Raw genomic sequence first — 5,265 nt, 5'->3', positions numbered from 1 at the left:
ATAGTGTGCTTCTCCATTCTCTCTTTCCACAGATTTGATTGGATTCCTGTGTATTCCATCTGATGAAGTCTATTTATATAATCACCATCTATGTTGTTAAAGAAAGATATTTTCAATGAATAAGTCATTGATCTGGCAAAATTCTATCATGTGATCTCTTTGTAGTTTCTATCAACAAGACCATATTTTCCAACAACTGGTCTTTCTTCTTTGTTTCCAACTTTCACATTCTAATCACTAATAGATAGCAATGCATCTTTTATGCTGTTGTTGTTGATATATATTTTTTCATTATAATGTTATTTAAACATACAAACATAACCAGATATGTTTTGCATATTCAATGATTTGTAAAACCCAAATAAAGCAGTGGTTTAAGTGCAAAGAAAAGCATAACAGTAACAAAGTTAAAATAAACAATTTAATGAAATGGATGATGTTGTTTTGCTGAAACTAGGTCACTGCTTACAATGCAAGTATGTCCTTGACTGCCATTGCACTGGTTGCACAGGCCTAGAGTACTACATGTTTGGTGAAATCACAGTACTCTCATCACTTTTCTCCATAAAACATTTTATTAGCATATGTCTGCCTTAATCTGGTCATCTCTTGGTTTGCATGCATCATTTATTTTCAGCATCATGTCCTCTCTCTTCTTTTTCCACTAGCTTATGACAATGTAATGGAATCAATACCACTGAAGACACAAATGCAAACTTGGAATTTAGTCACTGAAATCTTGTGCCCAAGAGACATTGGGATAATATATTATTTTCAGAAGGGTATTTTGTGATTCAGTAATATTAATCAAGGGTCAAATGTACCAAGGATAGTGCTGTATATTTTAAATATGTTAACTCATCTCATTCTTATAACATAGGTAAAATAGGGAGAAAAATATTATGTAACTCATGGAGTTGCTTCATTAATTTCTTGGCACATGGTAAACCAAAACCAAATCAAACCCACTGCCGTAGAGTCATATCCTACTCATAGCGACCCCCCCCTTTGGGTGGTATCACTACAGAAGTAGATTGCCCAACCTTCCTTCCGAGGAGTGGCTGGTGGATTGGCACATGGTAGGCATACAAAAAATATTATATTGTTTTTAACATTTTGGAGGAAAGAGACTCCAAGAGGCTATGACTCATTCAAGATAACACAGCTGGTAAATAGCGGCATCTTGATTGCATGTTTGTCAATTTCAGACTGCAGAAGTTGGTAGAAATATTGAATTTCTTAATCTTTGACTTTAGTTGTTGGTGCTTAAATTTGAATAATAATCATTAACTGGTCTTCCTTGTATGCTTTAGATATTATCCTATCACTGATAGCATTGTCCTTCAAGAAAGATCTTGAAATGTTCTTTTTGACAATGAATGTGACATCATTCCTCTTCAATTTGTCATTCCAGGCAAAGTAGCTCATGTGATTGTCCTACTCAAAACTGCAAATACCAGTTCATTTCAGCTCACTAATGCCTAGGATATTGAACTTTGTGTATCATTTCATTTTTGACAGCTTCCAATTTTCCTACATTCAAACTTTGTACATTCTATGTTCTGATTATTAATGGATGTTTGCAGCTGTTTCTTCTCATTTTGAGTCATGCTACATCAGCAAATGAAGGTCCTGAAAGCTTTACTCCATCCATGTCATTAAAGCCAACTCTACTTTGAGGAAGCTCTTCCCTAGTCGTATTTTGAGTGCCTTCTAACTGCCTTCCAACACTATGACAGAAAATGTTCTACTGCTACTCAGTCATAAGGTGTTCACTGGCCAATTTTTTTTAGAAGTAGACTGCCTCATTCTTCTTCCTAGTGTGTCTTAGCCTGCAAGTTCTGCTGAAACTTGTGCACCATGGGTGATTCTGGTATACTTTAAATACCGGTGGCAAAACTTCCAACATCATAGCAACACGTAAGCCAGTACAATATGACAAACTGACAGACCACTGGTAGTTTGGGTGATACCAAAAAAAACCCCACTGTCATTGAATCGATTCGAATTATAGCAACCCTCATTGGGTTTCCGAGGTGGTAGATCTTTATGGAAGTAGATTGCCCAGTTTTGTTTCCGTGGGTTTGAACTACCAATCTTCTAGTTAGCAATCACATGCCTTAGGCATTGTGCTACCAGAGCTCAGTTTGGGTGATAGAAGAGATTAAAAATGAAGTTTAAAAAATTCTTGTAATCAAATAAGAATGAAAACACAACATACCAATACCTTTGTTGTAAGCAACAGCAGTGCTTAGAGGAGAATTTAAAGCAATAAATGCACTCATCACAAAAAAAGAAAGGGCCAAAATCAATAGCTTAATCTTACAACCCAAACAATTAGGGGGGAAAAAAAAAAAAGAAGTCCACAATCACCAAATAAGGAATTAATAAAGATCAGATCAGAAGAAAATGAAATAGAAAACAGAAGAATAATAGAAAGAAAAAAGACTAGATGTTGTTTGAGAAGATGAATAAAATTGACAAATCACTGTCCAGACTGACAAAGGTAAAAAATGAGATGACGCAAATAACCAAAATAAGAAATGAGACAAATGACATTATAAGAGAACTTAGTGAGGTAAAAAGGGTCATAACAGAATATTATGGAAAACTATACTCCAATAAATTTGAAAATCTAGAAAAGTGGACAAATTTTTAGAAACACAGTACCTGCCTAAGCTGGCACAGAAAATGGTAGAAAATTTAAACCAACCTGTAACAAAAGAAGAAACTTAAGAAGTTGTTAAAAAAAATGTTGAGAAATAATAAAAGCCCTGGCCCAGATAGCTTCACTAGCGACTTCTATCAAACATTCAGAGAAGAGGTAATAGCAATTCAATTCAAACTACTCCAGAATGTAGAAAAGAAAGGAATAATCCCTAATTTGTTCTATGAAGCTATCATAACTGTGATGCCAAAACCAGGCAAAGACACCACCGGAAAAGAAAATTAATAACCTATATCCTTCATGAACATAAATGCAAAAATTCAAAACAAAATTTTGGCCAGAATAGTTCAACAATATATCAAAAAATTATATACTATAATCAAGTAGGTCATACCAGGTATGTAAGGATGGTTCACCATTAGAAAATCAATCAACATAATGCAGCACATAAATAAAAGAAAGGAAAAGAATCTCATGATCATCTCAATCAATGCAGAAAAAGCATTTAATAAAATCCAACACCCTTTCCTGATAAAAACTCCCAGAAATAGAAGGGAAATTCCTCAACATAATCAAGGGCATATATGCAAAACCAACAGCCAACATTACTCTCAGTGGAGAAAGATTGAGAATATTTTCCTTGAGAATGAGGCAAGAATGCCATTTTTCACTACTCTTATTCACTATTGTACTGGAAGTCCTACCTAAGGCAATAAGACAAGAAAGGGAAATAGGCTGCTCCCATAGTTTTCCCTGGCCCCAGTCCCAGCTGCTAGAGGAGGAGTTACTGCTGCACTTTAGCATCAGAACCTACCATGATGGCTGTGACCTAAAACCCTCAGGAAGCCCCAGGGTCATGGCCCAGAAGCATCCCGCAGGAAGAGCGTTGTGTGGAGCCCAACACAGTGATGGTGCTTCCCTCGGGACTTTAGGACCCTTCGTGGACCCTGACACACTTTCATTCTCAGGACCCAGGGACTCAGAAGAGACTGGTCTTAATGGTACTGGCTGCCTCACGGAGCAATCAGATCCTAAGTACACACAGCCCCCAAATCCAGCCCACTGGTGATATCCAAGCCATGGCCCCCCAAGCGGTTCAGGACCTCCCAGGAATAGAGAGGATCCTGATCAGAATAAGATATCTTCAGAAGGAGTCGAGCGGAACAGGACTCTCAAGAGAGAGTAAGGCTGGGTATTATTAAGAGGATGGGAACCCTTCTTTTCTTTCCATTCCATCTATTTGCAACTGCCAAGGAACCCCTGGAATCCCTGAAGGTCATTACTCTGAGGGAGGAGATAGCTCTTCTAGCAACTTCTGCCAGCACTGTATCTCTCCAGCCTTGCAGGAGGATGAAGAGTTGGAAGAGAGGTTTGATGAGGAACCTCTTAAGTTCACCAGTGACTTTTCATGTGTGCCCAGTGGAAAGACACCTCCATCCCAGAGACAGTGGCAATGCCTTCTAACCAAGGAGGATACTCAAGAGGGTGGACACAGAAATCACTGGCCCTCTGGAAGACAGACATCAGCTGGGTGGGAAAGAAGTCAGACAGGTGTAGAGGCCTGGGTTTGTGGCGAGGAGCAGAACTATGTCAGCCTGGACAAGCAGGCTTCTGGTGGCTGATTGAACTGCTTGTATTGGTGGGAGAATATGTGGAAACTTGTGGGCATCTCATCTATGCATGCAGGCAGCTGAAAGGCAGTGATCTGGACCTTTTTAAAATCTGGGTGGGAGTCTGGGCTGGGCAGCTGAGGGGTTTGGCCCAGGTAATATTCTAGTTTCTGAGTCAGGAGTTTTGCTATTGTGTAGGACTATTCACCTGTTTTCTTAGACTACTGGGTGCTTTGCTGCTTCTGGCTTTGGCCTTTTGGGGCTGGCATTTTCTGGTAGGACTATAGGGCTAAGGTCACCTGGCTGTCTTCTTGGCTGGATTCTCCTGCTTTGCAGTGTTACCTGACTCTACTGAAAGACAACAGGCCATGGCAGAAGCTGGTAAAAATGGTTGGGTGGTTGGGTGGGGTTGCCTTTGGTCAAGCAGAGGACTAACAGGCAGGGGGATGCACTCATAACTAGTGGGCACTACTGCCAGCCTGAAAAGGAAGTGGCTCGACTCTTGACCCAGACTTGTGAGAACAAGCAGCTGGATATAGTTATTCCCAGTGATAAGACTGGTAATCAACTCCACGGTGAGCAGCTGAGTAGTTGCCATAGGGATGTGGTCTGCTTCCAGTATAGAAGACAATTTTAGAAAAGTCTTGACCTTTTTGGCATACCTGGATCCTGCATTTGGTCAAGTCTTCATCTCAGTGCTGTGCCATATTCTCTGCCAATCTTGAGACTGTTTCTAGAGTTGAACTAGTGGCCTGCTGTGTTGCTTAATAATCTTGGGACTGTGCCATTTCACTTGTTGACATTGGGTTTGTCAGCCTCAGCAGCTTCTTGAGTTAAGAGATACCTCCAGCTCCAGTAAACTGAGTGCAAGAGGCAGAGCTGAAGCCAAGGTCGAGGGGCCTTCACACAGCCTCCAGAGCTGGCACTTTGAACTTGGACTTCTACCCTTCTGAACTATAAGAAAATAAATGTGTTTGCTAAAGCTAA

At 39.9% G+C, this 5,265-nt stretch overlaps 1 pseudogene; it reads left to right on the top strand.

The window, feature by feature from the left end:
- The first annotated feature begins 3,524 nt into the window (after positions 1-3,524).
- The window catches only part of LOC103210823, a 1,965-nt pseudogene continuing 224 nt past the window's right edge, over positions 3,525-5,265 (top strand).

This window comes from Orycteropus afer, unplaced genomic scaffold (genome assembly GCF_000298275.1).
Source record: "Orycteropus afer afer isolate SDZICR_OR568_19922 unplaced genomic scaffold, OryAfe1.0 scaffold00658, whole genome shotgun sequence".
In the NCBI taxonomy this organism is placed as follows: domain Eukaryota; kingdom Metazoa; phylum Chordata; class Mammalia; order Tubulidentata; family Orycteropodidae; genus Orycteropus; species Orycteropus afer.
This window is presented reverse-complemented; position numbering and strand designations above follow the sequence as displayed.